At 35.4% G+C, this 19716-nt stretch overlaps 1 protein-coding gene across 2 annotated transcripts in view; it reads right to left on the bottom strand.

Moving 5' to 3' along the window:
* Positions 1–18805, bottom strand: part of LOC131427479 (zwei Ig domain protein zig-8-like) — a 189129-nt gene extending 170324 nt beyond the window's left edge. The window contains exon 1 of one of the 2 annotated variants that reach the window (XM_058590705.1): positions 17693–18805. The gene's annotated coding sequence lies outside the window, so the exon portion shown is untranslated. Of the gene's footprint in view, positions 1–13648; positions 13668–17692 lie in introns of those variants that run through there. The other variant, XM_058590706.1, reaches the window with a different exon arrangement.
* Between the last annotated feature and the right edge of the window lie 911 nt (positions 18806–19716).

Genomic DNA, 19716 nt, shown 5'->3' on the forward strand with positions numbered 1-19716 from the left:
CAAGCGCGGGAATTTTAAAATGAGAATTCCGGTTCTATTTTTATCAAAAGGTATGTGCTTTTGTGGTTTAGTTGATTAGCGGCGTGCTTTGTGATCTAATGTTTCTCGGTTCAATCCGCGCTGTAAGCTATCGATCATCTATTGTTTCTTTAATTTTATTCGATTACAAACCAAATAATTTTCAAATCACGCAATTTTACATGTTCTTGAATATAAGTTTGTGTGAAATATGACATTCCTTTTATGTGCATCTTATAAAATGAAAACTCGCAAGATTTGTTTGAACCTTGTCAATATTTTCAATTTATAACGCAAAATATTCGTAATTTTGTATTTTCAGAGGCAGCTTTTGGGAAGCAGCCAAACTTGATTGGTAAATTGTTGTATCTGTAACCTGTAGCAACGCTTAAGCCATATATTAAAAATATTTCTTAGAATCTACTCGGTTTTGGCTGTTTGAATTAGGGAACACGAAATTCATAAGAATCGAAAAAACAAAGCATAATAACTGATCGGATTCGTCAACTTATAAAGTTGTAGTGTAGTGTCTATGGGAACTACCATGTATTTGAGTATTAAAAAGTTTTCAATGAATTACATCGATGTATACGTGATCAGTTGACTAAAACAAGTATCAAACTCAGTATTCACACACCGAATGAGCAGTACACTGATCATGATAATAATTTTATCCGTAACAAAAAATGAACAATTTCACTATTGGTGAGAAAATCAATTTTAAGAGCATTTAGATTATCAATTGAATGACTGAATTGACCGTCTTAAACAACATGTACAAATATGTCTCCCTCATATTAGTCTTTTAGAAATATTATGGGTTTGTCTCCATTCATAGTTAGTGTTAGCCAACCAAACGTGTCGAGAGCCCACAGCCACGAACCACTAATTCTTTGGAAGGTTGACACAGTAGATAACGGATTATTTGTTAAATAAAGTCAGATTCTATTGCATATTGGACAATTTACGTAAAGAACAAAAGCTAGTGGATGGAACGAACGAAATATTTCAGGGAACAACAGGAAATAAGAAGAATGGACAACAGGTGGAAAAGGATGATAAATTATTTAGAATTGATGAAAAGCTTACAGGGATAGACAACATTTCTGATTACATTACGGTTGTTGCAGTAGTATTAAAAGACTATTAATTACAACACGAAAACAAATTCATTGCCGGTACCATGATTAAGAGATCGTGAAAATCATGATACATTACTTCTCATGAGACCATACCTACTACTGATGAGTTTGTGAGCAAATCCCGTAGAAATTTTCATGATTTAAATCATTTTGCTCATTGAATCATTGATAATAGGTATGATCTCATGAGGAGACACGTTTCATGATTTTCATGATTTCTTAATCATGGTACCGGTAATGGATTCTTATTCGTTTTGTTTCAGTCGGTGTTGAACAGTCGTTCGCACCGCACGCGTATAGCTCTTGGCTCCTGGAATTTTTTTTCTGGCTACCTAGAGTTTCATTGATTCAAGGCTTCAGTCTTTTTCAAGGCTACCTGAATCACTAACTAAGTGATACAAAGAGTGATATAAGAGTGACTAAGTGATACAAAGAGTGATATTAGAGTGACTAAGAAATTAATCAGCCTTTTTTAAGGCTAGCTAGGAGTCTAATCGAAGACTAATTTAGCCTAGTTAATTTAATTTAAAATTTCATTAATTTCAAAAATGCCTGCGTCCAACCGGAAAGGCAACAAGCCTAAGGCTAAAAATAATTCAATACGGAATAAATCACAATCCGTTATTCAACACTTTTCTAATAACATTCACGATCTTATAGAATCTGAATGTAAAAATAAAAGACAACGGACGGATTTCCCTTCCGTTGATTCTATGCCGTCTAACAATATTTACGAGATTCTTCCTGAATCCGATTGTAGCGACATAGAAGAAAATTCTTCAAAAATTCCCAAAATGGACGCTTGTCGTTCTGGGAAGAAACATCAATCTATGCCACCAGTGACGGTGATGATTTCCGACTTCAAAGCATTCCGTACTGAGCTTTCTACTTTTCTCCCGGAAGTAAAAGTCTCATTTCAAATCGGACGAAGAGGAGAATGTCGAGTCTTGGTGGATGGATTGGAAGATTACGAACGTCTTATTCGATATTTGTCCGAGAAACTTCATAAATTTTATTCATATGATATAAAATCAGACAGACCCTTCAAGGCTGTCTTGAAAGGATTATCAAATGATCAAAGTATTGATGAAATTAAAAATGAACTAAAAGAAATGCTTGGTTTTGCCCCTTCCCAAGTAATACTTATGAAAAAAAGAGCGAATGGTACTTCTAAACCACGCTCTGGAATTTCCCATGAACTTTACCTAATACACTTCAATCGAAGTGATGTAAACAATTTGAAAACTTTAGAAAAAGTACGTTTCATTTCCCACATTAAAATTCATTGGGAACATTATAAACGGCATAATCGTAATGCAAACTTAACGCAATGTCGTCGTTGCCAAGGCTTCGGTCATGGAACCAAAAATTGTCATATGGATATACGGTGTTTGAATTGTGGTAAATCGCATTCGAAAGACGATTGTCCAACGAATAAAACCACTGATAAATTTTCATGTTCAAATTGCGATGGAAATCATAAATCCAATTATTTGAAATGTCCTGTCAGGGAAAAAATTTTAAACGCTCGTTCGCTTCGACAACAAGTCAAATCAACGACCTTAAATTTACAGAACATACCTGAAAATCAGAAAACCGTTACAAATGCCACGCCTAATTCGGCACTGATTTCTTCGAAACAAAAAACAAATACGCCTGCCAATTCGTCTTCTAACGAAAACAATTTATTGACAGGTAGATCGACCTCGTCATCATCTTCTTCTAATGTCAGTTATGCTGGTATATTAGGTACCTATTTCTTCTAATGTAAATAATCAAAACACAGGACCGCCTTGCAGTTCTTCTTCTAACGAAAACAATTTATTAATAGGTAGACCGGCCAAATCATCTTCTTCTAATGGCAGTCTACCTACAAATATTCCTTCAATGCCATTCGCTTCTTTAAATGAAGTCGATTTAGGCTATATAACTGAAAATAAAATGATCTACCTACAAGATCAACTTTTTCAAATGATCATCCAAATGAATTCAACTTCATCACTTTTTGAAGCATTTCAAATCGGATGGAAATTTGCAAATAATATTATAATGAATTTAAAATTTAACAGTGATGTTAAATAATTATTTGAATATTTTAAATTGGAATGCTCGATTTTTGAAATCGAGTGAAGATGAATTTTATAATTTTCTCAAAGTTCACAAAATTCATATTGCCATTGTGACAGAAACTTTTCTTAAACCAAATGTAAAATTGAAAAGTAATCCACATTATGTGGTTCATCGATTTGACAGGTTTACTGGAATGGGTGGTGGCGTTGCCATTTTTGTCCAACGGCAAATTAAACATCGAATTTTACCTTCTTTCAATACTAAAGTTATTGAAAGCTTGGGAATCGAAGTTGAAACCATTCATGGAATTTATTTCATCGCTGGAGCATATTTGCCATTCCAACGCACCGGCGAACAATTAAATTTCTTTAAAGGCGATTTGGAAAAACTCACAAGATATCGATCGAAATTTTTCGTAATAGGGGACTTAAATGCTAAGCATGTCCAGTGGAATTGTAGGCAAAATAACAGTAATGGTAAAATACTTCATAATCAACTCTCAGCTGGTTACTTCACAGTTCTTCATCCCAGTAATCCTACTTGTTTCTCTTCCGTGAAAAACCCGTCTACAATTGATCTGGTTCTAACAGATCAAAGTCACATTTGTAGTGAACCGATTACTCATGCTGACTTTGACTCAGATCATCTTCCTGTAACATTCAGACTTTCCAACGAAGCTATAATTAATCCAATTAGTTCTATTTTCAACTATCATAGAGCTAATTGGTTGGATTACAGATCTCACATTGAAAATCATGTGGATCATGAAACTATTTTAGAAAATTCTGCGGACATCGACACAGCAATTGACAATTTGAATCATTATATTATCGAAGCTAGAAATCTTTCAGTTCCCAAAGCTCAAACTAAATTAAATTCTCCTATCATCGATGACAATCTTCAACTGCTCATTCGGTTGAAGAATGTTCGTCGACGACAATATCAACGTTCTCGTGATCCTGCTATGAAAAACATAGTTAAGGATTTACAAAAAGAAATTAAACATAGATTTACTCTTTTGCGAAATGAAAATTTCGCTAAAGAAGTTGAACAAATTAAACCATATTCTAAACCTTTCTGGAAACTTTCTAAGGTTCTTAAGAAACCTCAGAAACCAATTCCTGCTCTCAAGGAAGGAAATCAAATACTTCTTACAAATGGTGAAAAAGCTCAAAAACTTGCTCAGCAGTTCGAGAGTGTTCACAATTTTAATTTAAACGTTGTGAGTCCTATTGAAAATGAAGTCTCACTGAAATATGATCATATTTCAACCCAAGTGTTATCACACGATGACATTATTGAGACGAATTTTGATGAAATTAAATCAATTATTAGGAAACTCAAAAACATGAAGGCTCCTGGTAATGATGGAATTTTTAATATTCTTATTAAAAATCTTCCCGATGTTGCCTTGAGACTCCTGGTTAAAATTTTCAACAAGTGTTTTTCATTAGCTTACTTCCCAAAAAGATGGAAAAACGCTAAAGTAATTCCTAACCTAAAACCTGATAAAAACCCAGCAGAAACATCAAGTTATCGCCCAATTAGCTTACTTTCTTCTATCAGTAAACTTTTTGAAAAAATTATCTTGTTGAGAATGATGACTCATATAAATGAGAATTCAATTTTTTTACCAGAGCAGTTTGGATTTCGTCATGAACATTCAACTACTCATCAACTTGTCAGAGTAACGAACATGCTAAAATCAAATAAATCTTCTGGATTATCCACTGGAGTTGCTCTTCTAGACATAGAAAAAGCATTCGACAGTGTTTGGCACAAAGGTTTAATAGCAAAAATGTCCGATTTCCAGTTTCCTATTTATTTGATCAAAATGATTCAAAATTATTTAACTGATCGTACTCTTCAGGTTAGCTATCAGAACTGTAAATCTGAATTGCTACCCGTACGAGCCGGTGTTCCGCAGGGTTCGAGCGTAGCTCCAATCTTGTATAATATTTTCACTTCTGATCTTCCAAATCTACCCGTTGGTTGTCAGAAATCGCTATTCTGTGACGACACAAGTCTGTTAGCCACAGGTAGAAATCTAAGAGTGATCTGCAGTCGCCTACAAAGAAGTTTAAATATTTTCAGTGATTATCTGTCAAAATGGAAAATTAAACCAAATGCAGCAAAAACGCAATTAATTATCTTTCCTCACAAGCCAAGAGCTTCTTTTCTTAAACCAAACAATAATCACATTCTTAAATTGAATGCCTCGGAATTGACATGGTCTGATCAAGCTAAATACTTAGGTTTAACGTATGACAAAAAACTCACTTTCAAGGATCACATTGAAGGAATCCAGGCAAAGTGTAATAAATATATTAAATGTTTATATCCTCTTATAAACAGAAATTCTAAGCTCTGTCTAAAAAACAAACTGTTAATTTATAAACAAATTTTCAGACCAGCCATGCTTTATGCGGTACCAATTTGGTCAAGTTGTTGTTCCACCAGGAAGAAAACGCTTCAAAGGATTCAGAATAAAATTCTGAAAATGATTCTGAAGCGTCCTCCCTGGTTTAGTACAAATGAGTTACACAGACTCACAAATATAGAACCATTAGATGTAATGTCACATAATATTATAAGCAAATTCCGACAAAAATCGATGCAATCTTCAATTGAATCGATTCGCTCTCTGTATTAGTTAGTAAGTTAGTATATAAGTTCCTTTTTCCCATTACACAATACAAGTAGGTTTAGAATTTTCCCTACACAAAAATCTCAGAATTGCGGAAGCAAATAATGTCTTCATGGTAATAACCAAATCATATATATATATATATATATATATATATATATATATATATATATATATATATATATATATATATATATATATATATATATATATATATATATATATATATATATATATATATATATATATATAACAGGGCTGAAAAGTCACCACTTGTGGCTGAACACCCAATTTAAATCTTAATAATTTAATTTTAACTCATATTCCAATGAATAGTTATTTAAAAAAAAAATATTCGTTTTGTTTCATGAACGTCTTCTTTTCTGACATTCTCTATTTTGCATGCTCAAGACCGGTCTTTATCAACTTCATTAAAACATTATTTTATGTTACAAATAATACACAAGCCAATTATCCGGGCACACGTTTCGATCACAGGCAAACAAATTATATTTAAGCAAAACGGGCAAACAAGTGGATCACAGGTTTGTGTGCGAGAGGCTGACGGAGACCTCTTCGTCTGTTGCTTGTTAGTAAAGATAACTGTAAAATTGTGCTCAAGACTGCTTTTTGTCTTAGTACAAACCACAACCAATAATCAATGATGATGATAATGACTTCAGAGTATAATCTATAGTAAGTTTCTCTAATGTAACCATTGAGATATTTAATACTTTCATATCCGAGTTGTTGAAAGCATCCGTGTGAGAGTACTTCATGAACTTACCTAACGTGATGGTGGATGCTGAAGGATGAAACCGGTAGCAGAGAATATTACAAGTAACCATGCGATATGACAATCAACAGTCGTAGCAGTCTCAGGAAGCAACGAAAAGGATTATAATTTTCAAAGCTGGTCCATCAAGAGGTGTGTAGCACAAATCATTTCCTGTTATTCACAGGTAGGGAATATGCAATCGTCATATATGGAAAACGGCGATGCCTGACGGTGTTGATTGGAACTATCCTATGCATCATTAGTCATACCAACTTTGGCGCTTGCACATTTTGCGATCAGATCGACTGTGTAAAGTGTACAGGTAACGTCTCTCAGGTGCACAGAATCGTTAGAGTTTGTTTGCTTAAGCATCATCAACCAGGTACTTCAAACGGATTTAGTGTGCTTCGCATCTGCATCTAGAGGATGCAACGTTGTTGGTCTACAAAATTGAAACATGATAACCGTACCCATATGAATCTCAACTCCTCGAATCACTCTGCCTATCAAAACCATCAGTCAAAGTCAGAGATCTGCCACTTCTGTTCAATGCATTGACCCAAAGGATGCGATGAATATTGGTTCCGTAGGGATTTCGTTATAAAACATGTATTCCGCAATCTTCATCATAATACTGATGAGATATCCTTTCAGGGAACTATTGACATCGATTACAGTGCAATCCTGAGTAATCTCTAGAATGTAATTGTATATTGACTAATGAGATGAAAATAGCTGCAATAAATCAATGAGTGATCGATGAAAACAATAATAGAACACAATTTAAACGATAATTAAAAGTTACACGATAAATCATCGGCTAGAAAATTGAACTGAACAGAAGGCGTGGAAAGGAATTTCATAAATATTTAAATTGGAATATTTAATATATCAAAAATGAGTAACATCAATATCATACACGGAACGCAAATGGAGCCGAGCTGAAAGTAAACATATTTCTTGATTCACAGTAAACAAAAAATGTGCGTCAGTATTTTTGTGTCATGTCACATATTTAATGTTGATATAATTATGGCTTTTGAATCGAATGATTTATTTAATGATTTTTGATTGAATAAATTTGTATTTTATTTAAAAATTTAAAATATTTTCATCGTTGTCAGTATCACGGTGTCTGGCTTTAGGAAAAGCACTTTTGAAATTAATGTCGAGAATCTACGATATCTTCCACAAAATCAGCGGCACTTTCAAAAGACATCGATACGATCAAATTTCTTTGTAAAACACCATTTTGTGCAACTGAGTAGCGATGAGTGAGACTGCCACTTCCGGCAACACAGCGAATCACATCAACTGTAACGGGAATGAGTGTGCCTTTGCGTAACGACATTAATGATGAAACAGATTGCATGGCTGTAATGAAGTGAAGCTAGCTGCTAAATCGTATTGTACACATTTCCCATAATTTAACAAATAATCTTTATTTTAGTTTTATTATCATTTTCCGTAATTTACGGAGCTCGGTTTTTGCCTTTCTCATATAGACTTTACAACCGAGTGTCATATACCATTCGACTCAGTTCATCGAGGTCATAAAATGTTTGTGTGTGTATGTGTGTATGTGACAAATAATGTCACTTGATTTTCTCAGATATGGTTGAACCGATTTTTCCAAACTCAGATTCAAATGAAAGGTCCTATAGTCCCATAGCCTGTTGTCAAATTTCATCCCGATCTGACTTCCGGTTCCGGAATAACAGAGTGATATGTACAAAAATAAGGAAAAAATAGTCACACACGTGACCGATTTTCATAAACTTCAAATGAAAGGTTTTCTTATCCCATATGAAATTCCTGAATTTCATCCGGATCCGACTTCTGGTTCCGGAGCTATAGGGTACAGTGTGTTCAATATTGTACACCGACACTTAAACCGGCGAAATTAAAACCGTGAAAAATTTTCTACACTGGACCCATAACCGTTATTCCTAATTTTAGGGTCACTTGAAAGGTCTTTTGTTCCTACCAAAAATTAGTGCCTATTTTCGGATGCAACAAACATTTAAATCGTAATTTAGAGTGCGTACTAGTAGAGTTTGTGTGTCATGTAAGTTGGTGGCCGTACGAACCGACTTACATGACACACCGCATATAATATTCGAAGAGAAAAATTTTCAATAGAATACCACAATATTATATACATGAGAAAGGCTTCATTACACCACTAGGTGGATTAAAACAGGTTTTTAGAGATGGCTTGACCGATTTTCATAAACTTCAAATTAAGGGTCTTATGGCCTCATACAATTTTCCTGAATTTTATTTGGATTCAATTTCCGGTTCCGGAATTGCAGGGAAATATGTACAAATTTATGAAAAAATGCGCACTCAACTGTCTCGGAAATTTTGTTAACCGACTTTTACAAACTAAGAAGCAAATGAAAAGCCGTCGAAAAACTAATTCAGATCCGATTTCCGGTTCCGCTATAACAGTACGATTAGTGAAAATTTTTAATTTTATAAATATTTTTTCACAAGCGATTCTACTAAATTCATCTAGTTGGCAGATCTTGTTAGTTAATGATTATATAAAACTACTTTGGAACTAATAGTCCCCGATTTCCGCTTCCGAAAGCACCCATGATAGTGAGGAAAAGCTTCAAAAACGGAACTCACTTCGATTTCTCATCTACGGTTAAACCGATTTTTCTGAATCATGATTCAAATTAAAGCTCTCATTGTTTCAAAATATACTGTAAAATTTCATTCAGATCCGACTTCTGGCTCCGAAATTATAGGGCGATGAGTATCAAAACATTCAAACCGTGATTCAAAATGACGATGCAAAAATGGTACGCGTTGGTACGTCCGTTCGCAGCGTGCTTTGTTCAATTTCGTTTAGCGTGCATGATTGCCCCATTTAAATCTATATTTTTTAGGTGAAGTATATGTCAACTAATGTCACTCATAAAATAAGAAATCTCATAGTCCCATAGGTATAGCCCTATTGAATTTTATCATGATTTTGTAGGGTAAAGTATGTATAAAATTGCACAACGTAATTTAGAGAGGCGATGCAAAATATGATAGATGGCTCAAAACTGATTTAATTTGTAGGCTATATAAGTTACTTACTAAACGAACCGACTTCAGCTATACTGGTTCCCAGTTTCCGGTTCCAGAAGTACCGGAAATAGAGGTCAAAAACTCTAAAACGAGACTCACTCAATTTTCCTAGAGATGATTTGATTGATTTGCACAAAATTAGGCTCAAATAAAAGTTCCTATAGTCTCATAGGTTGCTATTTAATTTCATCCGAATCAGACTTCCGGCTCCAGAGCTATAGGGTAAAGTGTGTTTAATCATTTAGTGCGACGATGCAAAATAAAGAAAATTTATTATTACCTTGATATAACTGTTTACAAATTGAAAAGGTTATGTTAGTTTGTACCCAAAGAAAATTTTTAATTTAATCAAGATTGAAACAAATTGCTTGATAGAATCTGCTAGTGATATTTTTTGAAAATATAAATAATATGAGAAAGAAATAGGTGGATTACAACAGGTTTTTAATTCACAAACAGAAACCTTGATTTACACTTTTTCTTGAACAGAATGAGACTATTCCCAACTCTGGTCTAAAGTATATCATGAGAAGTGGCGTTTTCCCTTTTTCCGGTTTTTGTAAAACCATTTAAAAGACATTTAGTGAAAAAGTAATAAAATAAACCATACTCGCGCCCATAAAATTGGTGTACGCATATGACAACACATCCACCATTTCGGTGACACTTTGATAACTGATATATGAGATTTTTTGCTATGTCTTTTTTGCCGCTGGTGTATTCAACTGATTCCCTCATCAGTATAATGAGCTCGACTGATATGCAATAATGACATTGACAATTTTGATCTCGACACAGCACTGAAAAGGAATCTGAATATTTTTGTTTGCAACAATTTTTTTTTATTTTCATTTGTTACGACGTATCAGTGCCGTTTCATGACAAAGTTTACGGATTGTGCATTGCTTATGTGGTATGATATCAAATGTAACAATTCGTTGTAAATAAAAACTAAAGATTGAGGAATGGATGAACGCTTGTGTTTTTCAATACAATGAAATATCGATATACTTTTGGATGCGAATTTTCTATTGAACTTATTTCATATCATGATACAATAGGAGAACTCGGCCCTCTAAACATCTAGAAAATCTGTCAATAACTTCATAAATGAAACCGCTTCGACGTTGCAACTTAAACAGCAATTTGTTTTCAACTACCATAAGTATAAACCACTGAAGGTGCGCAAACAAGTTCTCACAGAGCCAAACGTGACAGAGAGAACAACAAATATCACAGCTAAGCTGAGTAATTAATCTTTCTCTTATTGAATCTGTGCAGTTATTCATGTGCACGGAAAAGATACTGAGACAGCGACAAGAGATACACTGAAGTCTTTTCTATGCGGTTTTACGTACCACATAAAAAAAACCTCATAACTCTGAAAATTCGCATAAAAAATCGCATAACTCTGAAAATTTGCCTAAAAAAACCGCATAACTCTGAAATTTCGCATAAAAAACCCGCATAACTCTGAAAATTCGCATAAAAAAATCGCGTAAAAAAACCGCATAAAAAAAGATCGCATGAAAAAAGACCTCAGTGTACTTGCAATTTTAAGTTGGATGTATATGAGATGTGTGTAAATACACGCAATTTCGGTGCACAAGACAAAGTGCTCGAGTTCAAAGCGCAACGTATTGGCCACACCAATGCGATATGAAAAGATCGTTTGACAGTTATTGAGACAACAAGCGCAAGAAGATTAGGGTGAATTTGTGCATAAAGTCGCTCATTATTTTATATTAGTATCATACAACCTGCTTTCATCAAATAAATAGAGAATAGAGAATCTAAAAAAATTGAATGCGGCTGGAGATGCAGTGAATTTCTTCAAATTCACCGGCTGTGTAGTGCACCAGGTGCACATGAGGACGAGACACTACTGAGACGTATATGTTATCCTAAAATAAGTTGAACTTCCTGTGCGTTTTGGAACCTGAAACAAAGAAACTCAACCGAAATGAATTTGAACGACTAATGTCTATTTTTTGTTTGCTGTTCATAAGTTTAGAGCTACACATTGCTAACTTGTCTAGCTATTCTAGATATGTTCTCAGCAGTCTTACAATTTTGATAAAAACTGGTCTTAATGGCTGAGGCCAGTAGGTCGCGTATAACCACGTGTCTCACTCTGCGTATTACATTTCTCTCCATGCTCTCTCGCATATGTACAAAATGAATCTCGATGGGCCGGGTAACCAGAAGAGTTTCGATATTTTCGGTTACAAGTTTGCATAAAATGTGTCTGCATTCAATAAAGTTACCGCTTGTTTGGCAGCCTTGCTGAGCCGTTTTTATGCACTAATTGCATGTAAATAAAATTATCTTGACATTGTCAGGATAGATTTTTGATCCATGCTTTTGAAGGCGAGATATTCAATGAACAAGCTGAAAGACGGCGTTTTCTGCTATGCTATTCTTCCTTCAGAAAAAAAAATACTTTCCCGACCGCTAAAGTCAATGAACCATTCTGAAATTTTCACAGAATAATCTAAACTAATTTTCTAAGAGATTGTTAGTTGGGTTTGTTGATATTCGTCACCGTTTCTGAGAAAATTAGATTTGAAGCGTGAAAATAGCCTCTAAAACACACTGGCCTCAGCCCTTAAGATCTACACGAGCAACCCGCAGCCTATGGACAACTTTTCATTGCTGTTAATAGTCGTGTAACTGAATACTGCTTACTTGTCTAGTTTGATCTGATTGAGCATGTTTTCAGTCGTCCAAGAGCTTCTGTGAAAACAATCTTAATGTAGTGGCTCCACTGAATCACGAGTATAGAACGTGAAGATCAAGTTCATTAATGCAATGTTCCTTATGCTGGTAGTACTTAAAGCCTGAGCTACAGGTAGTTTTTAGTGACCCAATGCATCTACAATTGGCCGTTTAATTGTGAGTGTTATTACGAGTGTAGACCGTGAACAATAAGTTCATTAATGCACTTTGTTATGCATTATTACTATTGTTGTTATAGTATCACTATATTCGAGGTAGTGTTTGGATGTTCACACACTTCCTCATAATGCATCACTATTACTTGAATGTGTTCTCACGAGTATGGACCACGAAAAAGAAACTCACTATTATCATCGGTTATGTTGGTAGACCTCAAGGCCTATATTTCAAGGAGGTTTAGTATAGACAAGAATTTGTACAGAAATGATCATAGATTGTCAGTTTGCTGAATATATTACAACGAGTACAAACCGCACACAAAAGTCATGCGAAAGTCACCAGTCACGCTTTTATACACTGATTTATTTTGTCCAGACAATTCTTGTATTTCGACGATCTTAGCTAGCTTCTATGGAACCAAACAATTCCTGAATGCACATTTCATAAAATCCAATTCATTGATGCATATTTTGTATTGGGAGTTCAAATTAATTCGATCCGTTTTTTGGGATCAAAAAACCTTTTATTTCAAAATAAAAAGAATTTATAGATTAATCACAGTATCGTCCATCGCTAGTTACTAGTTTTTTTACCACTCAGGCAATTTTCGAATTCCATCTCGGAAAAATGCCTCGTGTTTTGCGGAGATCTTAGTTTAAAACCAATTTTCGAATTCTGCGTAAGAGGTAAACCGACCTGCCAGAAGGCGCAATGTCAGGAAAATACAGCGGTTGCGCAAAATGTCTTGAGCGTTTTTAAATATTTTTTCACGACTTCTACGACATGATGCCGAGCGTTGTCATGCAGGAGATCTCAAACGCATCAATTGCAGCCTTTACCGATCGCCCGTTATGGTATCGTCTGGTTGTAGCTGCTCATAGTAAATGAGGTCGATGGCAACAATTGACCGGACATAGCGTAGTGTTTTTTTTCTTTTTGGGGTTGTCAAAAATATCAATTTTTCATCCCCAGTAACAATCCGATGTTAAGCCCCCTTTTTTTTGTTACCTTTGAATCATCTGCTCGCAAGTGAAAACTCGCATTTCAATGTCTTCGTACAGAAACTGCTTGTTGAGTCGCTTCCAATGATTCTGCAAGCACTTCTTGCCTTTGACTCGAACGTACATCGAGTAGTGCCTCCAACTGTTTGTCTTCGATTTTTTTGAATGTTCGGAATGTCTTCAACGCTGAAATTTGTATGTTTTAATTTCTTTTCGTTCTCCCGTACACGCTACAGGAAATTGAACTAAGTACACTATGTGTTTCGTTCGCAAAGGTGGTGATGTTTTGTTCTTCCGTATCAGCCCGTACCGATGCGTATCGGTTTTGCATTGTCATTTTGTATGACAGATTGACGTTGTGATTGATAAGTTTTGACACTCATTGCCCTATATTTGTGGAAGCGGAAATCGGATGAAATTACGCAGTATCTTTTAAAACAATAAGCGCTTCAATCTGAATCAAGATTTGCGAAAATCGGTTTTACCGTTGGTGAGAATTCGAAATGAGTTCCGTTTTTTGGAGTTCTTCTTCAATATTATCGGTGCTTTTGAAACCGGAAACTGGAGATTATTAGTCCAAATGTAGGTTTATATATCCACCAACTGGGAAGATCTGCCAACTAGATGAATTTACCGGCAAGTTTTATAAAAATTTGCAACTCGTTTCGACGTCACTTGTAAAAAAGCTCATGAAACCGGAGGTCGAGAATTTTAGGGCCTTTTATTTGCATTTTATTTATCTTGTTATATAGAGATTTGGATGCAATTCAATTCGCTAAAGGTAAAAACAATGTGCACGAACTAAATCAAGTTTCAGCTAATACTGGACGATCCAGATGGTCGGCACGTCAGGAAGGACTTGGCACTTGGGTGCTAATTATTGATGTATTGCAAGTTGCAATAACTTTACATCTTCCTTGCGGTTTATGTTGAACTGCAGGTGATATAACAGTTCAACATAAACTGTTTTGCACTGACAAGTCTAAGACGAAACGTAAAGATAGTAAAATTGGTTATGTTATTGGTAATGAGCGTCATTTAGTTTTTAGCATAATTGATTATATCAATGTAAAAATATTGTCTGAACCAGGGGTTCCCAAAGTGGTCGATAAAGACCCCTTGAGGTCAATATCCTTTTTGCAGGAGGTCGATGAGGTCTAAAAATCGACCCCCTATTGTTTGATATAAGGAGTGTATCGAAAATAAGCTATCCACAAATTTTTGTTTCAAATTATGATGAAAAACGGTATTTTATTCAAACTAAAAATTGATCCTTTATTGTACGTGGTTAAACTTGAGCATAATGAAAACCAGATGAAATTTAGGTTATTCCTTCACGAATTTTCGAACTTTTGATCGAATGCTCTTCATCAAGTTCCGGACAAGTGTTGCATCGCATTTTTTGGACACTTGAGCCCAAATTTTTTTTTACTCCTGCATGTTCCCAGCTGCCTTACCAGTCTTCTTGAAGACCCTCTTCAGGATTGCCCAGTAACGTTCGATGGGTCGAAGTTGAGGGCAAATTGGTATATTGATATTTTTCTCAACGAAATTTATACCCTTTTCCGCCTCTTCTTGGTAGCTCATCCAAAGAATACTGTTCTCCAAACTAATTAATTATGTTTTTAACACTGGCATGATGAATTCCAAACCGCTTCGCCAATTTTCGCATAGTAATACCCTTTTCACTTAGCCATGTGTCCAGAACTTTAATTTCCATTTCCTTTTCAAAACGCGACATTTTGAAAACGCAGAATTTCAACCGCACACACAAGTAAAGAATCGAAAGCTGACAGCCAAACGCACAGCATGCTGTGATCGGAGCATAAAAAACCATCACAAATACATGCGTACAACACAAATGTATGTGGATAGCTTATTTTCGATACACTCCTTAAGTTGTTATTTGAAATATTAACACTAAAAAAGTTGTGTCTATTTGACCAACTAGTCATGTTTTCACAAAGTTTTAGCGAATTCTGGAACCTGTTTTGAAGGCTTATTTTGCATGATAGATTAGAGAACTATCGTTCCTCTACAAAGAACTGTTGTTCGCTCATTCTTTTAGAAGAACTATTTGATACGGGTGCGACCAATTAATGTTCTTCCAAATAAAGAGATGGCTGTTTGGTCAATTGGATTCTCGTCACAACATTTATTTTTCGTTAAAGGCCAACGAAACGTTCGAAACGTTGGCTAGTTTAAAGTTACAGTCACTCATTACCCAGTAATTTCGGAGCTGCAATTAGGAGAAAAAAAAATTATGAAACTATAAAATTATTGAATCTAAACGCGTGACCATCGATTAAGCATCCATGAGATGTCGAAGTGAGTTCCAATCTAGAGTTTCTAGTCATTATTTACGGTACTTCCGGAACCAGTATAACCCAAATCGCCTTGAATTAACATGAAGAACAAATTAACAGGGTCTGAGTGTTTAGTAGAATATTTATGATAGAATAAAAAAATTTTTAACCATTGAATTCTACTATAAGTATAGTAGAATTCAACGGTTAAAAATTTTTTTATTCTATCATGACGAACAAATTGAAATAGTTTTCAGGTCAACTTTGAAGGTTTTTTACGATTTTTGGGTTCGTTTTAATTCTTGGGATTGAAAGACGGTTTCAATATTAAAAACTTTTCACCCTGTAATTCCAGAAGTCAGACTTTTAATATGAATTGTTGCTTAAGGAATTCGGCTTGGTCTTTTTTAAGACAATGTTCGAGCTCTTCCGTTCCCGATACTCGGAATCGGAAATTCAAAACCGTTTAATCTATGTGAAATTGACATTTTATACTATTCACCTAGTATCTCTGGAACCGGAAGTCGGATATGATTAAAACAGAAAGTTTTTTAATGGTGTGTTAAAACACAAAGTCTTAAAACACATTTTGTTTAGAAGGTCAATTTTGATATAAAACACTCGAAAAGTAAACATCCGATCTCAAAAATATTCAATAGCGTTCAATCCGGCGAGGAGACCTTTAATTTGTGATTAGTTGGATCAAAATCGGCCCAGTCATCTCGAAGAGCTCGACCTCTTTGTTGACAACATATATACATACAGTCACACACGGACATTTGTTCAGTTCGTCGAGCTGAATCGAGATTGTGAGCGAATTCTATACCTATTTTTATATTCATAAAAAATGGTAAAATAGATAAACGGGTTTTACCGAATCAAGTTTCACTTATCCTATTATTGCATCAGCCACTCAATTGTGCAATAAATAAATCCGGTTAATCGAAAAGTTCGCTACAATGATTTTTTTGTATTTACATATCAGCTTTGTCGTTGAAATTCTGCGTATAAAAGTTAACATTTAAAATTATTTATAAGTAGTCTTTATATTAATATTATGTCTCCATCCAAATTACAAACCCGTTAATTTTTGTTCAACTCATCTCGCTTCTTGATTAATTGTAACTGAAATTTGAGCTGTTAATTTCGGAATTAGACACTTTATTGTTGTAGATTGCAATATTTGTTTATTCAAGAGCCACTAGAAGAACAGAAACTTTACCATTTCATGAGTTGGTAATCAGTTAATTAATCAGTGAGCAGCAGAAAATGTAGGCTCACAATCAATTTTTAGCGCAAGATTCAGGATATCATTATATATTTTCACTGTTTATTAAATGACTCGTAAAATTAGTCTGTCGTAAAGTAACCTGTATGTCGCAGGTCTATAAACCTGACAAACATCACCAGAAATATGGCTGCTTTCAGTGGAATAATTAACTTTAAAGGTGAGATCACAATAAGCTAATCATTCTCAACACTCACAACGATAAAAGTAAAGTCCAGGTGAGGTAATTCAGTACATTAATTGAACATATCCAATCATGAAGATCAAACATGTTTTGAGATTCCAAGTTGAATTTGAAAATATGCTCACATAATTGGTTTTACAAATTCAGTGCAACCGCATATATAGAACATGATTTTTATCATAATTGCTACTTGAGTTTCTACGGTTTCGAAAATAAAACACCAAGCAATTGTGGTATGTATATGGAATGATGATTTTATAGGCCTTATATTACCTTTTAAAAATTTACAGATAAATAAAAGTACCGGAACTATTTCCTCTTCGATTTAAAACATTCACTGATTGAGTAATTTGAATTGATTATCCAGTTTTTAATCCGTATATTTGTAGGTTCCATCGTGTCACATGTTCACTAAATGCGATGATTTGCACTTATCCTCCTACCTCGATCTCTGGTAAGTACGAGATTGTGGAATTCACCAATCGACAATTTTATACCGTCACCACAATGTACTAAATGTACACAAAAGGCTTGAATGTAGCATTCTACTCAATATTCACCGCACATTCAACCGCCATTGCATTCGCATCAGTGTGTCGTTGGACTTCCGTTATCGAGTGTACTCCCGTTTGCATCTAGAACTAACACTTTCACTCACCACCGATGTTGATTTAATGAATCTTTAATCGATCACCAGCGAGACACACTTTGCCGATTGGGCGGCATCAGACGACATGAATAATTAAACATCATTATCACATCCAGCTGTCAACAACTTGTTTCGAGAGCTGCTTTCATTGTGCTGAGCATGTTTGGTTTCTTCTTCCATCCAGGTTTAGCCAATTTAAATCCCACCGACAGGCAATATCCGAATACAAATCCAATCGATTAAGTACGGGAGAAGTACTTGCCGCGAGATTATAAACTACTATGTAGGCGCCTTTGAATAACTGACGTTAATAATCCTACATTTCCCATCTTCCAGTTTTTCTGTTCTTCCGCAACCGAAACCATGTCAGAAGGACGATTTACTTCACTGGGGCAAACTCGTCGTCACTCGGCAGCACCGACTGAGTCGACAGTTCTTTCCGTGTTGGTTCAGTTGGCCAATCTTTTACCCATAACGACCGGCATTGTGTCAGGATGAAGGGATGGGAAAATTCTTCTCTTCCCGCCGACACCACCGCAGTGGCCGCACACTTTCGGGAAAAAGCAATCTCACATAAATCCAGACAGCGCGTTCATTTTATCCCGCATGGCCTTCACAATGCGACTGAAGAATGTACTTCGCGCGATTATCCCGAGAGCGCTAGAAGGGCATCGACTGGTTTTCCGCGCGAATTTTCCGGTGAGGACAATTTTCGCAACCGATGGTGCCGCACAAACCGTCAGTTTCCTACTGAACGATACGTTTTCCCTCGCACTGGCATCTGGTTTCGTTTCGGTTCGCATGCTTGCTGCGAACGCGTTCCAGTAAGAGATTTTTGAGCGACTTTCGTTAGGCTGGAAACGTTTTCTCTCACGAGAGCCCGATCGGGGCTCCGTTCAGTGACTCACGTGCACGTGGTTGATTGTTTCGCCGCGGCTAGTGGGGAAATATTACACCATTTACAGAGACTGTCACTGCAACGAAAATTTTCGGTGTTGAAATATTTCACCAGTAGCTTAGTGAGAAACATAATACTTCGAGAAAAACCGAAGAGGTTGAATTCGCTGGAATAATTCTTTTACTTGTCATACACTTAGTATCATTTTAATGCATTATTATCTCTTTTTATTCGAAAAGCTAGTGCGAGGCATCACAAAATTTTAAATGAGGGCGTTAAACGATGAATGTTTTCAATCTACAGAACTCCATGAGTATGCGAGCAATTGGAGCACAGTTAGTAGTGAATATTTGGACGGTTCCGAGATTGGTTTAAGTTCCTGAAACACAATTATCAATTCACTTAAAACATTTGTTAAAATACATTGAAATTTCTTCTTGAGTAAAATATCAAATGTTTTCTCACTAATTAAGAGTAAAGAATACATGTTTTCTCAAGCTCCCGTTTTAGCTCATGCCAATTTGCGGGCCCACATGAGACTCCTTTCACCATGTTTTACTTCAAGGTCATTTTTTTCATCGTAGAACGGCAGTTTACTTTAAACTGGCAACTGTCTTTCGTGTCTTGTTAAGGATCCGCTTGACGATGGCGCAATGCCAATGCTCTGGTGTAATGAGAAGGTTTATCTCTTTTGGGCACAACCTGGACGTTGTTTGCTGCAAACCGATTCGTTACCACTTGTCCGTATTG

The sequence above is a fragment of the Malaya genurostris genome, chromosome 2 (genome assembly GCF_030247185.1).
Source record: "Malaya genurostris strain Urasoe2022 chromosome 2, Malgen_1.1, whole genome shotgun sequence".
Lineage (NCBI taxonomy): Eukaryota > Metazoa > Arthropoda > Insecta > Diptera > Culicidae > Malaya > Malaya genurostris.